We start from the raw sequence: 17,967 nt of genomic DNA on the forward strand, positions 1-17,967 counted from the left end.
AGGTATGACACACAAAAGAGGATATGTATCTGTGGTAAAGACACATAAGATACATTTCTGGCACTCACATGACATCAGTCGAAACCTAGATCTTAGACTATGTCATTACATGATAGCCATTTTATTACTGCGTTCGGAGACAAAGGGGGAATTTCTGTAAAGACGCATAATTAATTATTCAACAAAGAGGAGCCCAAGCCAAGTCTCCAAAGCCACCGCTTTCACAGGCAGCTCCGGGAGGAACTTATCAGTGCTCCTCTGGCAGCAAAACTGCCAACAGTCTACTGATTAATACCAGCCGCGCATTTGTTAAACAGTGCAAATCACCCTTTGTCATTTAAATTGCACTGCATTTGAATGTGCAGAGGCTGCAAGTGGAGAGCGGAATCTGGAAGGCACACTTGGTCTTCAAACAGAATACATTAATCTCAGCTGGCACTGCTCCCACCTGAAGCCACCGAACTCAGGGCTGTTCTTGGGGTGAGTCACTCCGTGAGATTTCCGGTTGATTTCTCCACAGACACGGCACCGCGTAAAACAAGGCCCACATGAACTTTGGAGAGAAGCGAGGTCTCGTGTTCTCGACCTTATGCTTAGGTCTGACTTTAGATATATTATACCAAGACCAAGGCCAGCTTCCAGGGCTCTGAAAGCTCAGTAATTCATGAGGGTGAACAGGGACTCTTTCACACTCAATAATTCTTAAATGGCTCTTTAAATAACTTCACAAGATCAGCTTTTCACGAACCGCAGACCCTCAGGTACATTTACCTGGCTATTGGTGTTGGCATTCAGGCATACGCTGGCCTGCCCTTGGGTCCTCAACCGCAGCTACTAAGAACACTCCCAGTGTGCATGAACTTGTTAGTATTCAGGCGCTTGCACTGGCCTGCCCTTGGGGACCTGGCATGATACGCCATAAGCTACAGCCATTCCCTTGCCCTACAGCCCCCTTCTCCCAGCAAAACAACAACAACTGGTGATTTTTTTAAAAAAAGAGGAATTCTTAAAGCCCCAAGTCTGTGCTGTACGGTAGGCTCCTCTACACACACAAAGACTAGGATCTCCTCTGCTTCTGTAGCGCTTACAAATTGCTTTTGTTGAAAAGCCTGGGACCCCTACTCATCGGCAACAGGCAACAGACACAGGGTAAAGCTGGCATTTTCGCCTTCATTTCACATCTGCCCTCTTTACTATGTGTGTCACTTGCTTGGTCCTGTATCTAGGCATGTTAATTATTCAGGGAGTGTATTTCTAAAAACCCAAGACACTTAACCTATCCCAATTCCCTTCCAGGCTAAGGCACAAGATAAAGAGTAACTGAGGCATAAGAACAGGAAGCTTTCTGTGATCGCATCTCCTAAAAATGTCAGAGAAGATAAACCCACATGAAGTCTCACCAACAAGGATGCCTAAACATAGCCCGAAGAAGGACAATGCCAATAGATGTGCTAATGTGGAAAGGGGAAGCTCAGGAGGCCTGAGGAATGCAGAACAAGGAAGAAATAGTCTCCCTCAGGGAAAAGCCCTCCAATTAGTTATCCAGTGCCAAGGACTACTTGGACAGAGGGACTGAATGGATGGGTGGGGGGAGCGGTTATATTACAATGAAAGGAAAAAAGGCTATTATAATTTGAGAGAGAAAAGGGGCTGGGTACTTGGAAGGGGTCAGAGAGAGGAAATGGAAGGGGAAAATGATGCAATTATACTTAGAGTTCATATATATATATATTTATATGTAGATATTTGTATATATATACACATATATGTATGTATATATATATATTTGAGTTACTTCCTCTTTTTCTTCTAAGCCCTTTGTGCCCCCCTTGAAATAAACAAGAGTAACGGAGAAATCTTACTATCTACTTTTTCTAATGTCTTATTCCAGACACCTAAATGTCTCCAGTGATTGTTCTTCATCAGATGCCACCCTGGATTCCAGGACAGACTCCCCATCTGTAGTGGTTTGAATGAGACTGGCCCCCATAGGCTCATATAGTTCCTCACTCAGTCCCCAGTTGATGAACTGTCAGAGAAGGATTAGGAGGCGTGGTCTTGTTGGAGTAGGTGTGCCTTGATAGAGGAAGGATCTCACGAGAAATGGGTACTGTGGCTTCAAAAACCCATGCCAGGGTCAGCCTTCCCTGTCCCCACCCCCATCCCTCTGCCTACTGCCTATATTTCAGGATGTACAGCTCTCAGCTACTGCTCCAGCACCATGCCTGCCCAAGGTCTATCAAGCTCCCTGTCATGATGCAATGGACTATAATAGACTAACTCTCTGAAACTGTAAACAAGTCCCAAATTAAATACCTCTTTTCTTTTCTTTCTTTCTTTCTTTATCTTTCTTTCCTTCTCTCTCTCTCTCTTTCTCTCTCTTTTTTTTTTTTAAAAAAAGAGTTGCCTTGGTCACGGTGTCTCTTCCCAGCAATGGAACAGTTTCTAAGACATGGCCAAAGGACAGCAGTTGTCTAAGGAGGGAAGGAGATATGCTGGACCGGAGGAATCAGCTCCTGAGCATCAGCGTGGCCCCTCAAGCACTGAGGAGATCTTTGGAATACCTTGCAGAACCAGGACTGTGACCAATCAGATCCTAAGCTGAATTGCTTAGCTGACCCCTGTTCTAACTCTTCATTTATTTAACCCTAAGGCTCCTGTCACAAACATGGCATTCTGGTGCCCTGTATGTGCTTCTCTTACTAATGGGCCATAATGGATTCCACTTTTCCTTTGGTACTTCTCTCTTTAATTGGAATACTTGCATTGGAAAGCAAGACTAGCCTTGGCTGGAGGGTGAGGGGTGTGCAGCACACTTCCTTACTATTAATTTGCACACTTGGACTGTGGAGCAGGAACTTTGAAGGTCTAGGTTTTTTCATTGTTGGTTTCTTTTATTTTTTTTTTACCCTCATGCACAATACTGCTGGATTATTGTTTGTAACTTGTCATTCTCGCTTTCCTGCCATGCTCAAAACATTTCTATGTTCCTTCATGCTCTGTAGTATAATACCCAGAATGCTTTGGCAGGGTTCAAAGTTCTTACTAATGTCTTAAGACATTGTTCATGCCATTGATAAATTTCAAATCAAATGAAACTGCTCAAACATTCAATGCATATCACTAACAGTCCCAGGTCTCTGCCTCTGATAGACTTAATACTTCTGTCAGTGATAAAGGGACAGAACCACAGATCCACACTGCCACCCTCAATAGCCCGAGGAGTTCTAGGGACCTCAACTCAGGATAAACCTGAATTCACAGCTTTGATGCTGAACAGAATTTCAGGCATAGTCAGTACGATACAGCAGATGTGGAGGTTTTGTTAAAGATATTCTATTGTAAACTTACAATAAGGGTTAGGGGAAAGAGAGGCACTCAGCCGAAGAAGGACTCACTAAAGGCCATGAGTACGGGGTTTTCCAAGAAGAGTCACTCAGAAAGCTAGACAAACTGACGTGTGGGTCCAGGCTCCTTAAGGGAAATTTGCAATTGTCATAGCACAAGTCATATATGATTGTAATGGCTCTCATGTTCCATCTCAAAGTGTTGCTAAGAAGCCTTTTCTCCCTTTTTTCTTTCTTCTGATGAGAAAGATAAGTGAGGCACAGCACATCGGGAGATGCTTTGGATGGAATTATGATCTAAAAGGTGAAGCCAGGGCCTCTAAGTTTTCACAAGGTGTTTAATGCATGCCTTTGCCTAGAGAAGAGCTTCTAGCCGGATTCCTAGAAACTCGAGTTTATAGGGAGGAGAGGAGAAGGAGAGGCCTTAATAATTGTTACTTGTGTTAGAATTTCTGCTTCTCTGATGGAGAGTCTTTGCCAACCAATTATCTTTAAGAGGTGGGACCAAGTTAGGGTTTGGCTTTCTGGGACCAGGGGGAAAATGGCAAGGCTTGTGGGGCCCAGGTGCCCTCTGTTTGTGTGGTTCCCTCGCAGCACAGCTGAGCTTGAACTTCTCATTCCTGTCTTGTGAGTTTTCTCCTTATAATAAATAAAAATATAATTGTTTTATCTTTTAGCTAGCCTGGTTACTTCCCAAATCAAGTTAACTTCTACACTTCTCTGCTGACAACCAGATTCCTGTTCTTCCAAATTGCCTCTGTCTTCCTCTCCTGCCTTATCTCTACTTTTCTCCTTGTCAACATTCTCCATCTTATCTTTTCCGTAGTCACTGAAGCCTAATGCTCTTGCTGGAGATGACCACCACTACAAACGTCAGAGTGTTCCACCTGCCCCTGCATGTCATGGGTACTTTTTAACTTTGATTATACCATAGTGTTATACATTCTTTTTCCTATATAGAAATCCATTACTGTGCTTGTACACAACAGCTACCAGCAAGTTTCAAGGGAGCTACAACAACTTTTATACAACATTTTCCTTAGGGCAGTCTTGGCTGTTTTAGAGGAAGATAACTTGTCAAACCATGGTAAACATGGTACACAGTCCTTTGATAATAATTGCTTATTCAAGCAGAGAGAACAGATTCAAACTAGCCACGACCTCATGGTGATGCACAGATTAATGGAGATGGGTTAGTTTAGGATATAAGAGCTAGCTAGAAATATGCATAAACTATTGGCCAAGCAGTGTTTTAAATAATATGGTTTCTGTGTGATTATTTTGGGACTCTAGGCAGCCGGGAAACAACCGAGCAGCCTCCAACAACAGATCCTGCCCCAATGATCATAGTTAATTGGTCTAGAGCTATCTATTAACTTACACAAACTTCCTCAATTGGTCTGATCATTGTCTTCCTGTGACTCAACCTGTGATATATGACACTGAAAAGTTGTCCATGGCCTCAAAAATGATATTGGAGTGTCTCACTTCACAGCTTTAGCAGACTTGTGACTGAAGAGACAGGCATCTAATAGGGGTGAACTTTGGTGTTACTACAGTAGCTCTCAGAGTTCAATACAGCTTTTTAAAAGGTTTATCTTTTTAAAAAGAGTCTTCTGTGTGGCCAAGAGCTGAAGCTGAATATAAAACAACAAATAGTGGGGGCAATGGACCCCAGGAGATTGAGGACTTAATGGGGTTCTGCCAGGGTAGAGAAGCAGATAACACATTCCACACCAATACAAAGTACTAACAGAAAAGAATGCATAACATCGGTAGGAAGGCCATTAACAGTGTAATGTCCTTTCGTCCGAGGGAAAATAATATCTGTTAAAAGCAAGGTGTACCTTATTAACCAAAACACAGAGAAGCGCTATGAGACAAAAACAAAATCAAATCAGAGCTTCTTTTTGAAAACGTGTTCAAAGATCTTCATAAAATACACTGGGCTTAAATTAACATAGGGTCTGTGAAGAAAAACAACTGAAACAGCATAGTTCATCTGGGCAAAAGCTCTTTAAGTACCACATACATTCAGGAACAACCTCTCTTCTGGTCTTGTTCATTGTGTTAATATATAATGTTGCGTTAATAGAGCTTCTAGTCAGGGCTGGCTAGAACAATCAATCTAGAAGCATCTTATCAATGAAACAGCCTTTAGTTAGTCATTATTAACTCGTCTGACTGTATTCTCATTCCCTACTTTGTAAACAAGTTTTCTTTGTTTGAGAAACTGAGAAAATACCTGGTTTGGTGTTTTGTTTTTAATGTTGTTTTTAATGTCCAAAGAGAAACAACCAAGTTTGTTTTAAAAGTCTCTCAATGAAAATCTCTTAAAATTAGAAGTTCTATTTAACTCATGTCTCCATACTTTCATAATCACATGAAAGATGACATAACTCAGCGTCTCATTAGCCATTTGTTAAGTGAAATGCAATTTATATGACCAACCTAAATATGATTCTGGCTAATCAGAGAGGACTGTTTTTTCATTTGCCTGAAAGTCGCAGCAAACATTAGGCAAATGGAGGACAGGTGTATTTTACTATGAGAAGACATGAGTGGCCTTGAAGGTGCTTTGGTCAAAACTCTACTTTATAAATAAAGGCACTGGAGGTAAAAGGAATGTGTCAGCCTAATAGAGTTGTTAGTATAAAGTCAATTCTGGTAAATCTATATTAGTTTTATGCAAATCATATTTAGTTACCAAAACTAACTCCAATATGCCATAACTTGATAGCTGGGAGGTGGTGGCACACACCTTTAATCCCAGCACTCTGGAGGCAAAGGCAGGTGGGAGTTCAAGGCCAGCCTGGTCTACAGAGTGAGATCCAGGACATTCAAGGCTACACAGAGATACCCTGACTCAAAAAAACAAAATCAAACCAAATCAAAGCAAACAAACAAACAATCAAAAACCCTATCCTTTGCCAGGTGGTGGTAGCACACACCTTTTTTCCCAGCACTCAGGAAGCTGAGACAGGTGGATCTCTATGAGTTCAAAGCCAGACTGGTCTACAGAGTGAGTTCTGAAACAGGTTCCAAAGCTACAGAGAAACCCTGCCTTGAAACACAAAAAACAACCAAAGAAATAAAGATGAGGCCTTAAAATTGTCCCCCTTTCCTCACCAACTACATATTAATTTTAGGCAAGGATATACTTGTTTTAATATGGTCATTTTGTTTAAAAGAGCTAACTTAGTGTGAATCTTTCACAATATTCTTTAAGCAAGACTGATTTATTTCTTTTTGAAAATATTTTAACCATAAAATACACATAAGGAATTTATTTATTTATTTATTTGATTACTTGCTTTTCTTTTTTGCTTTTCCACAAGACATGGTCTCATGTAGATCATATAGAAGAGCCTGAGAGTCTGATCTTTTTGCCTCAGCCTCCCTAATGCTGTCACCATGCCTAGCACAAGAATTTTAAATACTAATTTTAAAATGATAGTAATAGGAAAGACAATTTAGAAGCAAATTTTTGATTGGCCAGTATAAACTATTAAAATATTTACTTTTCTGTAATGGTCCCCTTATCACGATTCCTTACATTCTAGGGAGCACTCAGCTCTTTTGAAAAACTTGTGGATTTTAGAGAAAAAGCAGGAGCAAACTGTAAAATGGGCAGGTCACCATCTTCTGACATGAAAGCCAATGGGAGGAGACTGTAAAATGGGTGGGTCACCATCTTCTGACATGAAAGCCAATGAGAGGAGACTGTAAAATGGGTGGGTCACCATCTTCTGACATGAAAGCCAATGAGAGGAGACTGTAAAATGGGTGGGTCACCATCTTCTGACATGAAAGCCAATGGGAGGAGACTCTGAAATGAGCCCGTCATCATCTACTGATCTGAACACCAGTGTAAGGAGAACAGAAACTCTAATATAAAATAGCTACACAGGTATTAAATCAATCATGATACTTAACCTCCCATCCCAAGGTGAGAGAAGTAAATCTGATCCCTTGGAGGCAGCATCACTTTCGGGAAGCCAATACCATTGCTCAACTGCATATTCAAGGGCTCTGCAAACTACAGAGCCCCCTGGACACCAAACTGTGTTGATTTGCCTTTTGGTCTTCTCCATAAAAAGGACAACAAAAATATAATGATTTCTTATTTTGTTGAATTTGAAGGTTCGGCCTATGAGGTGTGGAAGACCAGTGGTGAAGCTGGTGAACTTCTCTAACAGAGGCAGCGAGTTTAATTCCAGGCAGCAGAATCTATGACACAGTCAATCAGATTTCAGTGCCTAAGGACTCTCACATCAATGTGACTACCACCTCCGTCTAGGGCCTAATCATCTCCCACTTGAACTAATACTATCATCAAGTAATTGCACTCTCTACCTATAGCCTACTTTCAATCTAATCTTTCATCCATAATTTTCTCAAATCAGTCTTGCTAAGGATGCCTCTTCTAACTCATTATTGTTCTGTTCAAAAATGTAAATGACTTTTCAGGGCCTTCTACATGGGCTCACATTTCTAACCCTCAAATTCTGGGGCAAACCTAATCAGTCTTTAACCCATCTTTCTAAAGTTCAGTCTTTGCAAAATTGGGGATTGACAAGCTTTTTCTCAGAGCTATGAGTCATATGTCTTTGTTACAAGTATTTAATTGAGCACTTCCCATAGAGAAAAGAGTATAGATGTGTCTCACTACGACTTTATTTATTCACAATTATTGTCATCATCACCTGTATAGACAGGCATAAGCTAGGTCTTATCAAAGGGCCATAGACAGCCAAATCCACTGTAGAAGAACATTTATTTCTTCCATACTGGTCACTCACTGGGCCCTAAAACAGCTGTTTGGTGGTGTTTCCCACGAGGGATAAAGCATGGGTTCTCTCTGTCCTTACCTGGAAAAGCTCACAATCTGCTTTATACATGAGATCACTCTCTGATTACATCACACATCCCATGAAAGGTAGCAGATTTTTCCACAAGCAAAGTTTCATGTTGGAGGAGTTGGGAAATCACTTCTAGAGAGGGAGCAGGAAGAAGTCACGGTCAGAAGAGGCAGTACAAGTTAGAAAGCAGAGACTCAGAACCACTAATTCACTAATGGTGAATTGGCTCAGACAAGCATAGATAACAAGAAAGATGGATTTAAAACTGGTTTTAACACCACACTAATGAGTTCAGGCTAGTTCCTTTGAACTGCTCTGCCCCTAGCCCTCCGCAGAAGGTCCTGCTTTTTGATTGCCATTTTAAATGAGAGCGCCTTAAAATATGTTCCTATTTGTTAATGATTTCTGGACAAGCTTGATCATATATAATAGCTATTATAGTAATAAACTCATGGATCTGTCAAGAGTTTTGCAGATTTCCTTTTTGCTTTACATATTAATGAAAAATAACAGTTTGGCACCCTCTTTTATATCCCTACATCTTGCATTCTTTTTTATCTTGTTTGTACCAGCAATGACATTTAGCGTAAACTCAAGTGAGAGAGGAGAGCATAGGCCTTCCTTGATTTAAAAAGGTAAGCTTTTAACAATAGGAGACCTGTGTCAAGTACTGTAGTGACAGAAGCGTGCTTTAGAGCAGAATTATACAGGACACATAGTCAAGATTCACTAGTGTTTGCTGAAGAAGACTTGGCCTGTGATGCTCCATCAAGAGAGTCACCTCATGGTGTTGATTCCGACCACTCTGATAATAAGCCACATTTCACTGTTTGATTCACCAAACTGGTCAAACTTTAATTAGGCCACAAATTCCCATGGGTCATTGTATGGATATCTAAAAGTATGGTTATTGTGATTCATGTTAGGCTGCACACAAATCTCCATTGCATAGAAGAGAATCATGTAAATTACTTAAAGTCAGACTGACCTTATATTTCTCTTTTAAGTCATCTTGGCACATATAACCATTAAGATGTGAACACAGGACGCTCTTTCTAAAAAAGACTACCTAATAAGTTTTGAAAAACCAAAAAGTCTTGAGAAAGGTATTTTTTTATATAAATTGTATGAGAAAATTGTCATATGCTGTTTGTGCTTGTTCAGAACTGACTCTGAGAAAAACGATGACTTGAAAAAAAGACTTGAGCAAGTTTATTTCAAGTCTGTTCCAAAACTCCCTGTCTGGTGGCAGGCTGGATCCTGGTGGCAGGCTGGTCCCCTCATACTAGGACAAGGAAAAAGAACAATAATAAACAGCCAAGGCTAATAAAAACATTGTACCCCTGAGAACATTGATATGTGAACTATTTCTAACATGGGTTGCTACTAGTTGTCTATCTTAAGGTATAAAAAATACTTGCAGTGGGAATGAGAAGCCAGAAGCTCCTCTGGGAAGAGATTAGCTCTTCTCTGTTCCGCCCAAGAGTCCCATGCAGGTTTCCCTGGTCAGTTTCTCTGGACGTTTTGAGCTTCAGATACGATGAAGATTTACCGGCTAACTGCTCCTTGCAATTTGTTCTTTTGCTTTGATTTACTTAATAAATGGTTTGATTGCATGTTTAATGTGGAGGCCCAAAAATGTGAGCCTATTTCCACCTTGTCTAAAAGTCAGAGGGTTTCAGCTTGCTTGAAGTTGTTGCCATTCCACCCAGATCAAAGGTCAAAGAGTTGGCACTTACTGCTATTCTTTCAAGGTTATTGTCTGTTTCTACTTCAAACAAAGGTCTCACCTAGATTTATATTAGAGAGTTCTGCTCTCTCAAGATTATCGTCAGCAGGTGTGGCTAACATCCAGACCTTATATTTCAGGTATTGAGAAACAGACCTGTTTCTACCTCAAACACAAGTCTAAGGACCTAACTGATTCCTACTCCCTTAGGGAGATAGCTATGAATTCCACCGAGTGGTTTGACTATAGAATGTTTCGATCTAGGGTATGAGTGTTACTTATCTTGTTCTAGCAACAGAATGTTTAATAAGAATGTAGCTTGCAACCTTCAGCTGGTATGTTCATTTCCCTATAGCATATCAATGCAGTTTTTTTAAAAATCTTATTCTTACCTTTTGGGGTCAGGAGTATTTTAAGCAAATGGAAATTAAACGCAAGCCATTTCAGTATTCACTGTAACACCCTCCTGGTACTATCCTATGTTTCTGTTTTATTATTTTTACTCATATATTTCTTACTAATTTTTCTAAATCCCATACTCTTACCCTCGTAAGTGGTATTTTTGTCTAAGCTGGTTTCCAACAGTTTAATACATGACTACCACAATTCTTTCTCCATATAGTGCAACCATCACTCACAAACTCAATCAAAAGAGAAATATTTACATAGTTTACCAGAAAATGTTTTATAACTAAATATCCAGTTAAAGGAGGTTCTTCAGTCTCAAACCTTAAATTCAGGACATTCAACAGCTGCCTCTCCTCCTAGGGCCTTTTCATTTTCCATTTTCTATGGAGACGCAGCTATTCAGGCACCAATTCTGTCTTAGAAGTTTGATAAAGGCACAAACCCCACCTTTTCACAAAATACTAGGCACCTATAAAATTACTAAACTAATAACCCTGCATCTTTGTCACCAAATCATGACTCTTGACCTATTGTTAAATATAGAGAAACATGATGAATCCTGCAATAATACAATCAAAAAGCGGCACTGTCTGATAACAATTCTGCATTCTCCTATATGAAAATGATATCATGTGGAAAATTATTTCTTTGATAGCAGAATAATTAAGATTAATCACAACATTTGATTCAGTAGAAATAGAAGCCTAAATTGCTCTTTTTCTTGGGGGAAAGACACATCTATATCAGTTCTATATTGTGTGTTTATGCTCTCATTAAAAGGATTTTTTGATGTTGTAATTATATAGACAAAAATATCTAACCAATACTGAAGCAAATCCTGAGGGACATTCTGTTTCTTGTTGCTACATGGGGATTACCTGATTTTGAACACTACCCCAGAGGTGAGCTATTTATGAGACATAGCTATCTTTTTTCATACAGATATTTTCACTGTAATGGCATCTCCTTTAATTGATTTTTATGTTTTCACAAAATGCATGCATTTTAGTACATCAGTCCAGTAAAATTACCTCTAAAAAATACACAGGGTTTTGAGCTTCCAAAATGTGAAAGAGGGTTATGGGAAGAATGACATGAAAGCCACCAGAATATTTTATTCTACAAATATAGAATATATTTTATTCTAGGAATATATTTTTATTGCAAACAAAAAGTTTTAAACAAACAAGCATGTCTTATAAAACAAGAACAAAATACAGCCAACTAAAGCTTAAGCAACATTCTTCAGATGTGTGAATAGAACACTTTATGTGGATCCTGTCAACACATTCTAATGAGTTTTTTCTTTATTTAAAAATGGCTGATTGTAAATAAAAGCCACTCTAACAGTTTCAGAGAAGTTACACAAGGAAAATGTGACACCCTGATGATAATAAAATGTCAATTCATTCTTCTAAGTAAGTCCACAAGATTATTCAGTACTGTATAACCAAAATATTTTCAGCTACAAACCACTCGAGGCATAAGGCACTTCATTCACAAAACATAGAACATCCCCAGTGCCTTATGGAATGCAAGATTTTACCAAATAGTTAACATTTGTACTGATTTCAGAATATTCTATCCAATCAATATCTTGTAAGAGGCGTCACAGTTTGTTATGAGGTTGTAGTAAGTAAATGCACTGCTTTTCTGAGGAGCAGGTCATGCCCCCAACTTGAACTATTTCTCACAACGTGGTTACTGTCTGATTGTGCCCGCCCTTTGATCCCATCTTCCTTTAAAGGTAGGGATCTATCTCAGCAATAGTGGTATCTGCTGCCTTTTTCCTACTCCCTCTGACATCAGCGTTCAACTCACACTTGGTAATGGTGACAGAAGACAAACCCAGCATGTTCCCTTCCAGCCATGATTTGAATCTCTGCTCTTAAAAATCTCTGAATGTATTAAACATTTTTCCAAACTTCATCCCAATTCTTCTTTGAGATACTGTCTCCATATTAAAAAAAACTCCCTTACTTCCATCTTTACTCCTACAACGTTGTTCTGGCTGCCTTGCTCACACAAAATTAAAAATAAAAAATTACATAACATGGGAAAAACTTAAAACAGGTCTAACCTGCTAACCTGCAAGAATATCCACTTCCCATGTGTTATCTACATCCTCTCTCTACTGTTTAAAACTTGCTTCCCTTGATCTAGTCTACTGAGAGAATCCACAGGTCAAACCAAAACAAAACATTTACACATAGAAGTGGCTAAAAATGTGTCCCATGGCATAAGTGAAAGGCTTTTCATGATATGGAAACATCAACTTTATTTTTCTTCTAGCTTCTAAAGTAAAAGACTTCCTTGACTTTAAAAGGAATCCTATGGAATTTCAATTGTGATTTGCCTTACTTTCTTATATATCATCTTTCTTGTACTATCAGGATATTTTTACACAATAGTATTTTTAGTGTTCACTTACTGCTAAAATTATCATCACCTATTAGTCACAGTTCCTTCAAAAATGTTCTAGGGGAACCAGTGCTTTGTTCAATTATGTAGCAATAAAATAAGAGTTTGGATTGGCTCTTTTCCAAATGACTTGGAACAAAAAAGAATTCATATTCTGCATAATTGTAGTTTCCTTTCTCAGGTAGAGACACTATATCATAATAATTTCTGCATCCAAACTGTTCCATTCTACTTCATGGCCCTTGGACAGAATTAGATCACAAGGTAACACTGTGATCACAAACCTAAAAAAATTAAACTGCATTTATGCATATTAGAAAAAATGCCTTTGCTTTGAAACGTTAAAAACCAAAATTTTCTTATAACATCCTTTGATCAATATAGTCCAAACAAATTATTTATTTTAGATATTAAACTACTCAGTTTTGATTTCTCTGTAGATGTTGAAATTTCTATTATGACATATTTTCTTATGAAAAATTACCATGCAGCACAAAAATGAAAATATCATGACTTACAGAGACTTGTGACTTACAGCAAGACAAAATTGTTAGAAAAACTTCAAAGATAGAAAATGCAGAAGCTAAACGGAGGCCATCAAAGGGGCCAAAGCTATACTTTCACCAAAAGGAATGAATACGTAGGAAAGCGGTTCAAACATGAGCACTGAAATGCACATTTGTAATAAATGAAAAGAAAAGGCTGGCGTGTATTTTAATTAATGGAATTTTGCTATCGTGAAGTAGTTAAAAACTAGTCCTTGAAAGCTCACAGCTGTGAAGCACACATCTTCACAGATTAACAATTGCAGTGAACAATTACTTCTGGGTGCTGACAGGAAATGACATGGCTACTTCAGAAAATGTCATCTAACAGTAGGGGTGGCCAAGGGGAAGATCCTAATTTCATTGCCAGAGCAGAAGAGTTCCTATGAGAAATGCCTAGAAAATAGTCCAAGTAATCCTAAACCTACCTCTGATACCATTTTAACAAAATTCAATAAAATCAAGTAGCTGTATACTCTGAATTTTCCCAATTATCATAATTTTAAAAGAAACTTATGAAAGTTATTTCTCACACCAGGAATCCATGCTGAAGCAATAAATTGGAGTTTGTATGTAAGAAGATATTTTCTATTATTGTGTAAATTACCCAAAAGGTTTAGCATAAAGATATTTCGTAGGGATACTGTTAACCATAATCAAAAGTTTTCACACCCAAGCACATCTGATATTTTTCCATCTGGTCACAGTATTGAAAAGCATTTTTATAGAATGAAGAGAGATTTGGCTTTACATGCCATTTACTTTCAATCATCTTTAAACTAGCTTTGAAACAAAATAGATGCTTATAATTATAAAGGTCGTAAAATTCTTTCAACAACATTAAAATGTGGGCAATTACAATGGCATAAGAAGAATCAAACACTGGTCTAACACTGGAGACATAAAATGCTGTATTGTCACCTCCTTGTTTTTATGTATTCATTCAATATTACAGTGATTATACCACCAAAACTGTGTATAAGCATACTTTCATGAGCATAAAATTTACCCCATGGCTAAATCATGTTATTTAATTAAAATTCCATGCTAATTTGCTCAGGTCATTTATTAAATTTTTATTTTGTGTGAATATGCTCATTTTACCAATCACTTATTTATAATTGATTTATAGAGAAGGGGTCTTTTCTTCTTAATCATGTGAAGATATAAATTTGAACAGTTGGGGAACTGAGAGTTCATAACCAAAACCATCTACTCTTGCTTGATTTTGTGGCCTGTTTTGCACAAGAGTGTTCTAGTTTCTTTCAGTGACATCTTCCTCAAGAAACTGAATATGGATGTTGTACTAGAAGTTATCTACGATTTCTCTTCCTGTTGTGAATTATTTGATTGCTGCAGCTTATTGTTAATATATTATATTAATAAGCCATTATAACCTTTCATTCATAATATCAATCAATTCTATTTTTAGCCTACACAGTTTCAGCAAAACAAGTCAAAGATGCAAATGACAGTAATAAGAAGTACACAGGAAGTCATAAAACAGCAAAACCCAAAGATATCAGGATGAGACATTTGCTGTCTTGAATCTTCTTTGGTGGATTACACCTGAATGTTTACTTGAGCACAGGGGGAGCTTTAAACTGGCATAACTAGACTCTAGTGATAGCCATCTAACCGCACTTACAGTAGTCAGCTAACCTATTGTCTACAAAGGAAACAAACCAAGAAGATTCTAGAACAAGGCTGATTACTGTCCAAAGACGGGACATATGTGAGAAGCAGTGACATCCACTGTGAAGCTGAGTGGGAGCCAAATACAAAGTTTGGTTCGTTGTACGCAGGAGGGAAGTATCCCAGACAACCCCGACCCCATCAGGTGAGCTGCCAATGTCAAGCAGAGCCCACTACCTATTCGATGGGAAGGCTGAATCAGGAATGCACGTGAAACATGATTTCGCTCACCCGCCCTGCACAATCTTTAAATACACTGGCAGGTAAGCAACCTCTCCACTGAGAAGTGCACAGAAAATGTAATTCTCAAGACTCTAGTTTAAGAGAATAGTTAGAATTCAATGCTTGGAATAAAAAAAGTTAAAATGATTAACAGATGAATCATTTAATCAACGGTTAATAGAAAACATGTTCAGAATCTCTACACTCGGCTCAGTTGTGGTGCTGTGCACCTGGAATCCCAGCCCTGTGGAAGTCAAAGCAGGAGGACCGTGTGTTCAGGGATACATAAATACTCTGAACAGCCAGCCGAATAGTCAAATAAAATAAAATTCTGTGCTCAAAAATCATAGCTTAAACTTATAAGGAATGTATTGGATTGTTTGATGCTTTTTGTTTTGCTTTGTTTGGGGAACTCAGAAGTTTTCCCAGTGGAAGATGCTATTGGAGCAGAAGCAAAGAGCACATCCTAAAAGCAAACACACAGCTATTAAAACTCATGTGAGCACAAATAGTTTAGTCTATAATGTGAGGGATTGATTTTTGATTTTTTTTAATTCTAGAGAAGGTATTTCATTTAATTTTGAAAAATAAAAATAATATTAGTTTCCTGAATGGAAATTAACAGCTTTATTTAACTCATAAATTCAAGTAGGCTTGAATAAATATTTTTCCTTCATAAAAAGGAGGACTAATAGATTTCAAAATAATTTTGTTTTTACTTAAATTATTGATTGTACTATAATTAACAAATAGATTTCACCTAAAACATTAGTGTAAATCAAATGGCCTTCAGAAATGCATACATGTTTACCTAAAACATTAGTGTAAATCAAATGGCCTTCAGAGATACATACATGTTTACCTAAAACATTAGTGTAAATCAAATGGCCTTCAGAGATACATACATGTTTACCTAAAACATTAGTGTAAATCAAATGGCCTTCAGAGATACATACATGTTTACCTAAAACATTAGTGTAAATCAAATGGCCTTCAGAGATGCATACATGTTTACCTAAAACATTAGTGTAAATCAAATGGCCTTCAGGGATGCATACATGTTTACCTAAAACATTAGTGTAAATCAAATGGCCTTCAGAGATGCATACATGTTTACCTAAAACATTAGTGTAAATCAAATGGCCTTCAGAGATGCATACATGTTTACCTAAAACATTAGTGTAAATCAAATGGCCTTCAGAGATGCATACATGTTTACCTAAAACATTAGTGTAAATCAAATGGCCTTCAGAGATGCATACATGTTTACCTAAAACATTAGTGTAAATCAAATGGCCTTCAGAGATGCATACATGTTTACCTAAAACATCATCCTCTTGTGTCCTCCTTTTCAGGGCTGAGAGTAGAGGTACATTCCACCATGCCGTGGATTTTATGAGTTCTGTGCATCAATTGCACATACATAACAAGCCTTTGCCCACAAGTAATCCTTCCAGCCCTCCTTTTCTTTCTCCAGCAAGAAAGCAAAGAGAAAGCAACTGATTGGCAGTCATAATAATTACATTATCAGCATTATACCAGCTTCAATTTAAAATGAACAAAATACCAAATCCCCCAAACGTTCAGACTTTATTATCAGTAACTTAACATACACCTGATAGAAAACAACACAATTAATACTTCATTTCGATATCATTAAAATAATGAAGTCACAGAAGTTAAATACCATTTATTATGAACTTGACCAACAATGTGGCACATGCACTCTTATTGGTCAAAGAAATAGACCTATATTCAAGTGATTTGTTTTCTTTTAAGTCACTGCTTGAGTTCCTCACTAATTTTCCTGCATTATAAGAAGCACAAAACATTTCCAACCTTTCTTTCATCTTTGGTAGAATTTAGGTTAAGTAATATTTTTATATAATTACTACTCAAGGGCAATTATAGGCCTTGAGATTTTATAAAAATCATCATTAGTATGACTAGAGAGAAAAAGGAATGGTGTGTTAAAATTTCTCCCACAATCCCACATATTTATTCAAATCTAGTTCTTACGCTTTTCACCAAAGTTAAGTCCAAGTGACAGCATATTTTGTGGCAGTAACATGGGCTCCTCAAAATATACTTATATATACATATGTATATATACACACACACACATATAAATCTCTTTTATTAGAGGCCACAACCTATTGATTTTTGACAAAATATGAGTCTATATGTTTTACACAAGCATGTGTGAGGATGCTAAATAATTCCTTTGTCCTGTACATTTATAACAAATGTAACTTTGGGAAACTAAGGCTTTTAAACAAACGAGAAAATCAGCTGCAGTTTCCACTCACTAAGAAATTCTCCACTTTCATGAGTTATGAAGAAGACTCATAAATAGAGAATTTCTATATGCACTCAAACTAAAAGAAAAATCCATAAAATATCAGTGTAGTCACATTCTATGGGTAAGCAGAGAATAGAGCATGTCTGTGTTTCTGCTATAAGTTAAATGCTAACAAAATGTCACTTATGAACACTCCCAGAAGGTGCCACCCCCAAGCATGCCACTCTGACACAGGATTACTTTGAGCTAAGGGTATCTGACAAACAACAGACATGACGTGGGCACACTAATCTCCTCCCTTATCCTTGAACACAGAGGATTAAAACTCCCAAGCAAAAGCTGTCCTCCCTCTAGTTGGAGACAAGAAACATTCTTCAATAGAGAGCCATAGCTGAGAAAACTTGACTTGTGCAAATAATTTTTATCTTCTCTTAGC

General features: G+C 37.8%; 1 protein-coding gene across 4 annotated transcripts in view; it reads right to left on the reverse strand.

Annotated features, from left to right (window-relative positions):
- Nucleotides 1-17,967, reverse strand: part of Immp2l (inner mitochondrial membrane peptidase subunit 2) — an 807,887-nt gene that overhangs the window by 179,557 nt on the left and 610,363 nt on the right. The gene's annotated exons all lie outside the window — the stretch shown is intronic.

The sequence above is a fragment of the Microtus pennsylvanicus genome, chromosome 14 (assembly GCF_037038515.1).
Source record: "Microtus pennsylvanicus isolate mMicPen1 chromosome 14, mMicPen1.hap1, whole genome shotgun sequence".
NCBI lineage: Eukaryota > Metazoa > Chordata > Mammalia > Rodentia > Cricetidae > Microtus > Microtus pennsylvanicus.